Source organism: Nicotiana tabacum, chromosome 3 (assembly GCF_000715075.1).
Source record: "Nicotiana tabacum cultivar K326 chromosome 3, ASM71507v2, whole genome shotgun sequence".
NCBI classification, from domain to species: domain Eukaryota; kingdom Viridiplantae; phylum Streptophyta; class Magnoliopsida; order Solanales; family Solanaceae; genus Nicotiana; species Nicotiana tabacum.
The window spans coordinates 177,087,102-177,100,871 of NC_134082.1; positions in this window are offsets into that span (position 1 = coordinate 177,087,102).

Below are 13,770 nucleotides of genomic sequence, written 5' to 3' on the forward strand. Positions count from 1 at the left end.
ATTGCCATTAAATAATTGCCGCTAAAGACCTTTTTTGTTGTAGTGATAAGAGTAGTATATTTCTTAGCTGGAGATATATTCAGTGTCTGATGGCTGGATTGATAGTGAATTTGCTTTGTGTATGCATGCTTGTGAATGCTATCGCTACGTCAAATGTGTCTGCGTTCAAAAAAAATTGTAAGTTTTGTGAGGGGGAGGTTGGTTCGTGCTTCTGTCCGTTGGCCTTGCTTTGCTCCATTCTGGAGGCCCTTTCCAGTCTCCCTGGGTAACACCTGACTGTTACGAAAATAGAGTTTTTGAAAATATGCAATTATTGATAAAAATATAGTTATTTTAGAAACATATTGATATATCAAGTCATTTTAGATGAACTAGTGACTGTAACACGTTCCAGAGACATTGCAGCTTCTCGTGTTAGAATTTTGAGGGTCCTCCTCAAAATTTTGTCCCAGTTTGGTAGATGATCCTTCAGGCGTTTGCGAATGACGAGACATGTTGAACCTTCTTCAGAATTTTGAGAAAGATTCTCAAAATTCTGCCCCAATTTCTTAACCACTTTCTGACTTTTTAACATGTGATGGTGTCGGCTAGACTTACTCTAGAATTTTGAGGATCCTCCTCAAAATTCTGCCCCAGTTTATGATCTTGGAGGGAATGGAAATTTTATTATGATATGACCGAACCCACAGGGTTTCCTACGTATCCCCTCTTAAATAGGAATCAGGTAAAGCATAGTTCAAATACATCAGATGAGGAAATATAAATAGTTTAAGCATAGTATCTCTTGACTGTGTCTGAATTGATTGGTTTTGGCCAAATTTCTCTGTCCATTTCTGCAAGTATGAGTGCTCCTCTTGTCAGTACCTTGTGAACCATGTAAGGACCTTGCCAGTTGGGAGAGTATTTCCCTTTGGCTTCATCTTGATGTGGGAAGATCTTCTTCAGTACCAACTGTCCTAGTGCAAATTGTCTTGGTTTGACCCTTTTGTTGAAAGCTCTAGATATTCTATTCTAATAAAGCTGACAGTGGCATACTGCATCCATCCTTTTCCCATCTATAAGGGCCAATTGTTCATAGCGGCACCTTATCCATTCTGCATCACTAAGTTCAGCTTCATGTATGATTTTTAAAGAAGGAATCTCTACCTCGAGATAGCTTCGGTACCATAAACCAGCATGTAAGGAGTTGCCCCGGTTGATGTGCAAACTGTAGTGCGGTATCCCAACAAAGCGAAAGGTAGCTTCTCGTGCAATTGTTTGTGGTTTTCTACCATCTTCCTTAGTATCTTCCTGATGTTTTTGTTGGCGGCTTCTATAGCTCCATTCATCTGAGGTCTATAGGATGTGGAATTCTTGTGCTTGATTCTGAAAGTTTCACACATGGCTTTCATCAGATCACTGTTGAAGTTGGCTGCATTATCAATGACAATAGACCCGGGAACTCCGAACCAGCAAACAATACGATCTTTGACAAAGTCTGTGACAACTTTCTTGGTTACGGCTTTGTAAGATGCAGTCTCTACCCATTTTATGAAGTAATCGATGGCTATTAGAATGAACCTTTGCCCGTTTAAAGTGGAGGGCTCGATCGGGCTGATGACATCCATTCTAGGTGGCGAATGGCGAATGGCCAAGGTGAGATTGTTTTATTGAGCTCATTAGGTGGCACTTTTATCATATCAGCATGCACATAACATTGGTAGCATTTTCAGACATACTGGACACAATCTGTCTCCATAGTCATCCAAAAGTAACCGGCCCTAAGTATCTTCTTAGCCAAGACAAAACCATTTATGTGAGGGCCACAAGTCCTAGCATGTACGTCCTCAAGTAATTTAGAAGCCTATTTTGCATCGACATATCTTAGCAATCCCAAATCGGGAGTTCTCCTGTACAAATTTTCTCCACTGTGGAAGAAGTGATTGGATAATCTCCGAAGTGTGCATTTCTGAGTGTGGTTCGCATGCTCTGGATATTCCCCTTTCGCCAAATACTCCTTGATATCATGGAACCAAGGTTTTCCATTTGTTTTTTCTTCAACATGGGAACAATATGCCAGCTGATTATGAATTTTCACCGGAATAGGATCAATATAATTCTTATCTCGATGTTGTATCATGGATGATAAAGTGGCCAACGCATCGGCAAACTCATTCTGAATTCTGGGCACATGTCGGAACTCTATCTTTGTGAACCTTTTTCTCAATTCCTACACATGGTGCAGATATGGCAATATCCGTGAATTTTTCGTGGCCCATTCTCTTTGTACCTGGTGCACGAGCAAATCTGAATCACCGATTACCAGTAGCTCCTGAATATTCATGTCAATTGTCATGTTGAGTACTAGTATACAGGCTTCATATTCTGCCATGTTGTTGGTGCAGGGAAATCTAAGTTTAGCAGATACCGGATAATGTTGACCTGTTTTTGATACAAAAAATGCTCCAATGCCTACCCCATTGAAATTTGCAGCTCCGTCAAAGAACATCCTCTAATTGTCGTACGCTTTGGTAATGTCCTCTCCTACGAATGATACCTCTTCATCAGGAAAATACATTTTCAAGGGTTCGTATTCTCCTCCCACTGGATTTTCAGCAAGATGATCTGCCAATGCTTGCCCTTTGACCGCCTTTTGAGTTACGTAGATGATATCAAACTCACTCAACAGTATCTGCCACTTGGCTAGCTTCCCAGTTGACATGGGTTTCTGGAATATGTACTTCAAAGGGTCTATCCTAGATATGAGGTATGTAGTATAGGCAGAGAAGTAATGCCTCAACTTCTGGGCCATCCAGGTCAAAGCACAGCAAGTGCGCTCTAGCAGAGAGTACCGTGCTTCGTAAGGTGTGAATTTCGTACTCAAGTAATATATGGCATGCTTTTTTCTTCTTATCTCGTCATGTTGTCCTAGAACGCATCCGAAGGCTCCATCCAACACAGATAGATAGAGCAGCAAAGGCCACCCCGGCTCTGGCAGGACCAAAACTGATGGTGTGGATAAGTACTCCTTGATCTTGTCAAAGGCCTTCTGACAATCCTCGATCCATCTTATCTCGGTATCTTTCCTCAGCATCTTAAAAATAGGTTCACATATAATGGTGGACTATGCTATGAAGCAACTGATATAGTTGAGGCGTCTTAGGAAGCTCATCACATCCTTTATTCTCCTCAGTGGTGGCAATTCCTGAATAGCGTTGACTTTAGATGGATCTACCTCGATCCATCAATGACTGATAATGAATCCCAGTAACTTCCATGCAAGAACCCTAAATACACATTTTGTGGGATTCAGCTTCAAGTTGTACCTCCTTAGCCTGTCAAAGAACTTTCTCAAGTCTGATATGTGATCTGTGGCCCTCTTAGATTTGATAATGACGACGTCCACATACACATCTATTTCTTTGTGTATCATATCAAGGAAGATAGTTGGCATGACTCTCATGTAGGTAGCCCCAACATTCTTTAGACCGAATGGCATCATCTTGTAACAGTATACCCCCCATGGTGTAATGAAAATAGTTTTCTCCGCGTATTCTTTGTCCATCCAGATCAGGTTATAACCCGCGAAGTAATTTACGAAGGATTGGAGTTCATGCTTGGTGCATTTCCAATCAGGATGTGTATATTCGGCAGTGGGAAGTCTTCCTTGGGACTAGCTCTGTTTAAATCCCGATAGTCAACACATACTCTGACTTTCCCATCTTTCGTCGGAACTGGCACAATGTTGGCTAACCAAGTTGGGTACTCAACAACCCTGAGAACTTTGGCTTTGATCTGCTTAGTAACTTCCTTCTTGATCTTCAGGCTCATATCTGGTTTGAATTTTCTGAGTTTCTGCTTCACTGGTGGACACATGGGATTAGTAGGCAACTTGTGAGCCACTATGGACGTGCTCAAACCGGTCATGTCATCATATGACCATGCAAAAATGTCCTCATATTCCTTTAGAAAACGGATGTATTCTTCTTTCTTGGTTGGTGATAAGCGAATGCTGATGCGAGTCTCCTTGATGGTCTCGACGTACCCCAAATTTACTGTTTCGATTTCGTCCAGGTTGGACTTAGGCTTGTTTTCAAAGTTTTCAACTTCCATGACAACTCTCTCAGGTATCTCATCTTCTTCATCTGAATCACTATTCTCATGTTGCGTGGCCTCATTTCATGTCACAGTCACCGGTTCATCAGGAAAAGTAACAATAACGTTGTAAAAAGAAAAATACGAAAGATAATAATAAATAATAAAGAGCAATACATTTGATTAATACATAAAACATCCAAACGAGTACGGCTTGATGAATCAAGCATTTATTTTGAAACAAGTGAATCTTAAAACAAATTACTGAAAATCTTAAATGCCTAGAATGGCTATAGGAATAAAATCTACCAAGCTACCAAGGGACTCGGCAGGCCCGGGATGGTGTGGCGGTCCAGTTACTCAGAACAGCTCCCTTCTCCACTGCCTAAATAGTGAGGCCTTCTTCCTTCTTCTCCTCAATTATTGCACTGCAGTCCATGTTTTCATCCTCCAAGAAAAGATTCCTCAGCGCCGCTAACTCTTCTCCTGCAGTTCCCTATATTGTGTCAGCTTGGTGAAAAGTCTAATCCAGATGCGAGACTGGTTTCTTGAGAGGATAATAAGGTCTGTGCCATAGAGGCGACCAATCATTATACTCTTGCCATGTGTACTGATATCCGAGCCCATAGGTAGTACCATGACCCTTTAGCTGTATCGGTTTAGCGATACCCTGGAGATTCTTTCCAAGCCCTTTGTCGGGTTCATACCCAGACCATGCCACTATGCTCTCTATTTTGTTGCTTCACCATTTGTCTTTCTCAATGGCGTTGATGCGTTCAATGTGATGATAGGTTTCCCTTCCTAGCCTTCTTCAGTTTCCGATAACCAGGATAGTTTGGCTGGTGTAAATAGGGTTACTCCCATCTCCGTGAAATGATCACATCCTGATGGTTCCTTTCGAATTTCACGGCTTGATGTTGTGTGGAATCCACGGCCCCAGTGGCATGGATCTATGGTCGGCCCAGCAGAAGATTATATGAGGTCGGTATGTCGAGCACCAGAAATTCGACGTCGAACCAAGTTGGCCCCATCTGCAGGCAAAGGTTAATTTCCTCGATCGTGGCCCTTTGAGATCCATCGAAAGCTTTCACATTCATGCTTCCTACACGTATTTCATGAAAACCTTTGTCCCACCTTTTTAGAGTATCCAATGGACAAATATTGAGGATTGAACCTCCATCAATCAAGACCCTGGCAATGAACTTGTCTTCAAATTGCACTGCGATATTCAATGCTCTGTTGTGATTCAACCCTTCAGGGGGCAATCATCTTCGTGGAAGATTATCTTGTGACTTTCCAGCACCTACCCTAGCATATTGGCCATCTCTCCACAGGTGATATTGTTGGGTACATAGGCTTCGCTCAACACCTTTATTAAAGTGTTCTTATGTACCTCTGAATTTTGCAATAGTGACAGGATGGATATCTGAGCTGGGGTTTTGTTAAATGATCAATGACGGAATACTCCCTTGCCTGTACTTTACTCCAAAGGTCATTCAATCCTATCTCAATGAAACGTTGCTTGGCGGCGGCATCCTTACTTGGTCCTCCCAAGTGTTCAGGTGTATAGATCCTTCCAGTCCTAGTCATTCCTTGTGCAACATCGGATTCCTCCATCTTTGCCTTTCCTTTCTGCCTAGCTTCAACAACGTAATCCCAAGGTATTCCTTTTGAATTAAAAGGAGGTGTGGTTGATACTATCACCATGAAAGGTGTGGACACTTCCACTTCAAATGGAATAGGGGTGGCCGCAAGTGGAGCTACCTCTACCTCAAATGGAACTGATGTAGTTATCTCAACGTCAATCGGTGATTGAGTTTGTACTACGATATGAGTAAATGTGACTGCAATTTTAAAGTCATCACCTTCTCGAATAAGCCCGATTTACCCCTCAGGATCCCATTCCTCATCCATCTCTATCACATATATCCCACCACCCCTATGGTCCGGGAAAGGATTGTTGCGGATATTGGGTGCGGCTTCTTTCTCCTGTATAACTTTGCTATCAATTAGTGTCTGGATTTTGTCTTTCAATGTTCGGCATTCGTCAATGGTGTGCCCTTTCATACCGAAATGGTATGCATAGGTTTTGTCTGGGTTAACCCATTGGGATGGGTTCTCTAATGCCACAGCAGGAATATGGGTGACATAACCAGCGGCTTTCAACCTTTCATACAGCTGGTCGATGGGTTTAGCAATAGTGGTGTACTGTCTGGGTGGCTTGCGGTCAAAATTAGGTCGTGGTCTTGGGTAATTTGGCGAGTTAGGGGTGACAAGAAATGAGATGGTTGGGAATTATAGGTATGATAGGCAGTGGCTGTTTGGAAATATCTAGGAGATGATGGTTGATATGTAGGTGGTAGTGCTTGGTATGTGGGCTGTGGTGCTTGATAGGTGGGTGGAGGTGTTTAATAGGTGAGTGGAGATTTTGGGCCTTGAACCACCATCGATACTCCAACGTCCTTCTTCTTTGATATGCCGCCTGATTGCAATGCTTTATTTGTGCCCTTTAATGCCTCAAAATTCATTACATCCCACTTTTGATGCCTTCCTCAATTCTTTCCCCAAGCTTCATGATATTAGAGAATTTATGGTTTTTAATAACCATTAATCTTTCATAATACTGTGGATCTTATACTCTGACGAAGAACTTGTTCATCTATTCCTTGTCCAAAGATGGCCTGACCTTGGCCGCTTCCGACCTCCAATGAGTAGCATACTCACGAAAGGTTTCAGTGGGCTTCTTCTTAAGATTTTGGATGTAGACAACATCCAGTGCATCCTCTGTATTGAACCTGAACCTGTCCATGAAATCTGATGCCATACTCACCCAATTGGACCATTTCTTGGGATCTTGGTTGATGTACCAGGACAAAGTATCTCCAGTACGACTCCTCATAAAGAGTTTCATCCAGATCTTTTCATCTTTTTCGACCCCAACAAGCTTGTCACAATAAGTCCTTAAATGAACCCTAGGATCACCTGTACCGACAAATATTTCAAACTTAGGAGGTTTGTAACCCTCCGATAGTTCTACATCTGGCTGTATGCATAAGTCTTCATAGTTCAAACCTTATATTCCTTTGCCGCCTTCGACACCCTGAACTTAACTCATCAACTTCTTGAGTTCTTCAGCCATGTTTTTGATGAGTAGTTCCTTCTCAGCAGATTCCGGTGTATAGGAAGTTGGTTGGATAAAGTGAGGTACGGTTTCTACATATATGGGGTTGTTTTGGTGAGTTCCAGATGCCTGGGTGTAGTGTTAATCATTAGTTGAGTTTTGAGGATTCGGAATGGGTTGTGGTGTGTTCTGGGGAGTGTGATAAGTGGCGGTTAGTGGGTACTGAATTGGTTGATGGTGATGTTGAGGCGAAGTTGGTACTGGTAAGGGATTGAGATTTTGAGATGGGGTTGCATATTGACGCGGTGCAGGAGGGTTCATTGTGTTTTCGGTAGGCACTGGGTTCTTTGTGTTGATGTCGGGGACGTTCAGGGTGAGGTATAGGTTTTCCAAGTTGCGGACCTGCTCAAGCTCTCCATGTAGCTCCAATATCTTTTGTTCCAACCTCAAGACTAGATCATTTTGCACCAGAGTACTCCGACCATCTGAAGTTTTCGTGTTCTCAGCATTCTCCTTTCGAATACCACTTAAGTCGTTCATTTTTGTTTTTCCTTTGCTCTTTGTATTACTTGGAGGAGGAGGAGGATGTGGAGGGCCTCTAGATCTGGTGTGATACGCTGATGAATCCAGTATGAGCGAACCAACCTTAGGGGATGGGAATAAAGAATAAAGAAAAATAAAAAAGGTAGACAAGTCACTAAGGATTCTGAAATGTTTGCAGTATTTAAATACATATTGCGGGAATGTGAATTCACATCATAATTTGGGAACCTCATTGTACCCGAGGTAGGCCTAGCAACAAATAAATTTGGAGAAATTTAGTGCCAATGATTGCCTTATTTCATTAATGTAAAAGTAAACAACCCAAAACAAAACTAAATAAGATAATGTCACTAATGGCACTTGGCCTTATTACATTTGAAAGGAAAACAAGTAAATCTAATCTACTTGGTCCTAGAAGGACCCTCCCCAGACTGGACACTCTTGTCGATCAACTCTCCCAGCTCGTACAGGTTCAGCAACAGGAATGCCCTTTCCAGATGCCCTCTTTCATTTCCTTCAGCGTTCTGGCAGTCACTAACCCTCTTCCTCATCTTCCCCTCCAACTCCATCAAGTTGTACTCCAGATATTCCAGCCTTTCACTGGATTTACCAGCTCTCTCCTTCCACTCGTTAATCATCTCCATGTCAGCTTTATGCTGCGCGCCTTATGCTCAGCTTCAGACTCTCAAACTCTTTTCCGCATCTTGTTGTACTTCACCTCTGCCTCAGCAACCTCATATATGACCCGATTTCCTGGCCTAGCCCTTGGCTCAGAGACCCTAGCTATGTTTTCCTCCAACCATGAAGGGTAAAGGTATGAGTGGCCCGCATGGTATCGGTCTTACTCGATGGTATCCTTCTCAACAATAATCTTCAAGGTCCACATATGTTGTGCTTCATTCTTATACGGGATGGCGTCCCCTTGGAAATTGGCCCTGAAGTGACACATCTTAGCGACCCGTGGTATGATTTGTCTCCTGCCTACTTGCTTCATAACCCTGAAAGGAGCATAAGGATATGTGCCCCTCAACCCAATCAGCACCAAGCATGGAAAATCTCCGGACCTGATGATGAACGCATTGGTAGGGAACCACTCAAACATCTATTGGACCTACTCCTCAATCAATTTTTCGAAAAGTTGTACCTATCCCACAGCGTCCTCTGGCTGAGCAAACATATATGAAATGTAGTTTAGTCTTTTGGGATAGTGGAAGGCTATGTGATCATTCCACGGCCTTCGCATAAACTCTTGATGGTATTGTCCCTTTTGGAGATGTTCCAACAGCCAAACCTGTAGCAGCAAGTTGCAACCCTCGAAGAACCTGAACCCCTTCCGACATCACTCTAAAGCCTGGTACTTGTCTGCAACGATCATAGGGATGATAGTGAATGTCTCCCCCTCGATCCCATCCATCAAAGTTTTGGTTACCATGGCCAGCCTAGTATGAATTCTGTCCTCTTGGATCGGGAATACCAACATGCCCAAGAAACACATAATAAACACGAAGACCCTACGATGAATCCAACACAGGGAGGTGATTGAGAACTCATCGTCAAAGATACGGTAAGAGCTGTTGTGACCGTATCTTTCATAAAGGAACCCAAAAGGTATGTAGGAGTCCTTTAGGCATTTCAAGTTGTCATTTTTCTTTAGCCCTATCATCTTCAGGAACCCCCTAGTAGTGCGATTTTCAGGTGCTAACAGATTAGGGCTATCCCAAGGTAACCCGGCATATCCTCCTATTTCCTCTAGAAGGGGAGTCATTTCTATGTTCCCAAAGCGGAACACAACCCTTTCTTTATCCCAAAGAGTACCACCCTCGATTAGCATCTTGTTTGGTTGAAGATCCAACAGAGAGGGCAAGTTTCCTAAGACTCTCTTCACATGGTTTTGATCACATGAAGGAAGATCCCTCCACCAATCTAGCAAAAGTGAGGGTAAGCTACCAACCATACCAAATCTGGGGACTTCGTGCCTCATTTTCTGCAAAATAAAAGAGAGTTAGGCCCTTTCCCCCTCCAGGTTCATCTACTTACACAGTAATGATTAGCATATTGGCACTTATTTCTCCAAATTAATGCACATAATCGTGGTTACGTCCATTGGGATTGTGGAAAACCTGATGGACGTTTGGACAAGGCTTGTCTTAAAGGGTCATTATGTGGACAACATATTAACTCGGCTAGGTTTGACCATGATGCATGTACAATTAATCAGAGTAAGGTTGCTATAGAGGTCTAGACTAGGACCCTCAAGCGGACAACTCAAGGGGGAAAGGCACGGAACCATCGAACGCACCACTGATCGACTAGTTTTACTGCAAATACGCCTTTCCGCATTTAAAGGGTGATAATATAGGAAGAGCGCAAACACTCATCAAGCGTTGCTATAGTATTAATTATGCACGAGTGGAGTATGATGTTGAGCTTGATTTATGCAACAATAAATAGCATGTTGTCAAGTATTTGCACGTAAGAAATGATAAATGCGGTGTTTAAATAATTGAAAGATGGTTAAAAAATGAAAACAAAGAGACAAGTCAGTTTCAGGAATAAAAGAATCATAAATGCTTGAAAATAGATAGTTAAATTCAAATAATGGCAAAGGGTACATGGGATAGAGCAGGCTTGGACTAATTCATAAAAGATAGGTTCGTTATGGTAAGAGCCTAAAAATATCCCCAGCAGAGTCGCCATGCTGTCGCGCCCCCTTTTTTCCTTTTTGACGCGGAAGTCTGGGTTTCGACATTCATGGGGGAGATAACTCATTTCCTTTTGGGGAATTGGGTATTTGAAGAGTCACCACCTAACGGATTATGGTGCGTTAGGGCACCTTGAACAATTAACTCATGGACTAGTTTGCATTACCAGATATTAGGGTAAGGGCTCGAAATAACCTTGAGGGGAAGGTGTTAGGCACCCCTCGTGGTACACAACTGTGGGTCCCGGCCGAACTTAAACGATGTGAATTAGTCCTTTTACAAATAAACTGTTTTAACACGTACTTGAAAGTAAAGGCATGTTTTGACATTCTAAGCACATGTATGATTCAAGTAATGAAACAAGGGAAAAGGCTTGAACAAGTTGCACATATATAAGAAAGGTAAATTTATTTAAACAATGGGAGTTGGGAAAGAGGAGTCCTAGGTTGGTTAGCCTATAGGATCATACCCGCACAATGCCCGGTAATCACTCCTCAATGAGGGGCTACACATGACATTAACGCGTAGTCATCATATCCTTACTACCCAATTCCCTCCCCTTGGTCATAGCCTAAAGCGTTCTAGCAACCTTGAGAGATATCTTATGCGTGCACTACCCGTCCCTTCCTTGTGCCCCTGGAGGTATTTTGGACCTATAATTTAGGTAGTTCTAGACTATCCTAAGGTATTTAAAGGATAAAAGTTTAAGCGTCAATCAAAACAATTAGGACTGCATTTAAATAAGGAACAATTAAAGGCTCACATTTTACCTCCGCAAACAGAACAATTAAGTGCACATATCAAACAACAGTTTCAGGGATTTAAGAGAAAAGAACTGAGAACATGATATCTAGGTGAGCAGAGAGTATATAGGATTGATTTAGGACCAAAGTGTCAAAGAACTTAATACTACTTGCCTACTGATTCTTTTAAACCTGTTGAATGTAAGCAACTCAAATAACAAGGCACAGTTTTATAGTTTTCAGAATTTTAATCGCCCTACAGGCTTGCCTAGGCGTATAACAGTGATGTCCTATGAGCATGGTTTCTACTATTGATCAAAGATGCAGTAAAACAGTAAATGATTTTATGCAGACCACTTGAGATCCTATAGACATGCTTTCTAGTAATATTAATTAAGGCAGCGTTGAAAACTTATTAAAGGAGCGGACAGATTAATTAGCTAAACCGATTCAAAGTAAACATGAATTAAACTGATTTTTTAACCAAACTGGTTTTAAGTCCTATAGGCATGATTTCTAATCAAACATAATGTGAAGTAAGCAGAATTTATTTGACCAAAGTGAAACCCCTATAGGCATAATTTCTATTAAAGCTGATTTTAACTCCTATAGGCATGGTACCTAATTATTAAAAGCTGATTTAGATCCTATAGGCATGGCTTCTAATTGTGTGGAAATAAAGCAAACAGAACTTATTTAAACCAAAGCAGATCCTATAGGCATGTTATTTAACAAACACATTTGAATCAACATGGACCCTATAAGCATGGTATCTACTCAATTTTACCCACAGTATATAACTACCTTCCCTTTTTACTAGTCACCCCACTATTTATTTAGAATAATTATTACAAACCAATGAATTGAATAAAAATAAATAAATAGAACAGAAATTAATCTATAGGGAGCCTGAGGTAGGCCCAAATGAGTTCCAAGCCTCCAGTAGTCTTAAATGCCAAAGTTGCAAAGCCAATTTCATGTTTAGGTGTGTCAGAGTTCCCTAAGGACCTCAAGGATCTCGAGCAGTGCTCACACCTAGACCTTTCATAAATAACAACTGATTATTGTGCAATGTGGAAGTGTCAGCCCTGATATGCTAGAGTTCAAATAGATCTCAAGGGTCTCTAAGCAATACACATACCCGAGGGGCGGGACCTAGTATTCTAGGAGTAAGTGAAAGTGCATAATGGTTTGAAAGAGTTTAAAAGAAAGGTCTTAGGACTGAAAAGAACTTCTGAAACCATTAGTGATAAAACAATTTGAGAAAAGTGTAAAGAAACAATTTTGCAATCAGAACACAAGTCATAGAACAAACAGTTTTAGGGAGTACTTTGGCAAGCAGCCTTCACACAAGGGAAGAGGGATTGGGAAAATAGAAAGTACACCTTAATGAAGCACACAAACAACAGGATACATAGAGTTTTGAGGGGGTTCTATAGAACTAGTAGGTAGAATGCAGGTCATGCAGCAAAGACCACAACAGAAACATGTTGAAGCCATTCTGGAGAGAGTAATTAACTTAGCAGGAGTTAGGTAGAACAGGCAAAGACTTAGATGGGCTTGCTAGGCAAGTATTGACAGGTGAAGGCATGCTAATTACACAAAGGCAGAGTCTAGGCATGCTAGATAAGTAGTAGTCAATCAAACAGGCTTAGTTTCATATGTAGACATGTTAAACAAAATAGCAAACATGCAAGTAAAGTGGAAACATGCTAATTACAAATTTGAATAGGCAGTATTAGGCATGTTGGGTAAGAAGTAAACGGGGGCAAGAATGGACTCAGGCCATATGGACTAAGGTAGTAAGTAAACATATAGGTTTTGATTCTTAAAATTAATCAGAAGCATACCTAGTTAAAGAAAGAAAACACAAGATGTGAGCGAGGTATTGTGCAATTTCCAGCCTTGGTTTGCAACCGGCTAGAACAACAGAGATCAAAAGTAGCAAAGAGAGTAGAGAGAGCCTTTTTAGAGTGTAAAAGTGGTAGTCTTTGAACTATTGTTCGTGTCCAGAAGTTAAAATAAGAGGGAATTTATATAGTAATCAAGAGTTAAACAAAATAAGGTAAAGGATCAACTATGTAGCAATTAGGGAAATTCATAGAATTAGTCACACACGTAAAATCAGTAAGTCTTCCCCTTAATCAAGGGATAATCAATAAATAGTAAAAGCATGATAATATTTAAGGAAGGGAATAAAGTAATGCTTGGGTATAGAGTAGGTAATTATGGGTGAATGAACATGAGTTCAATTAAGGAAATTATTGACAAGAATCAGCAAATAACAAATAAGGCAAGAGAAAATTCATTAAGGCAAGAAGTTCAATCAAACCGAGTAGAACAGTAAGAATCAAAGGTTTTGTTAAGGAAAAGAGTTTCAATCAAACCAAAATAAGAACTCCAGAATAGTCTAGGGTTTAAGAGAAAATTACGTAAAGAGTAAGCAAATATTGCAGACAATCCAAACAGGCAAGGAAGGAATAGTCATGGCTCAACACATAATTTTTAACGAAGCAAATTGGTAAATCAAAATTCAAAACAACCCTGATTTTAGAAGAAAAAATATTGGTTTACCATGAATAGTCGG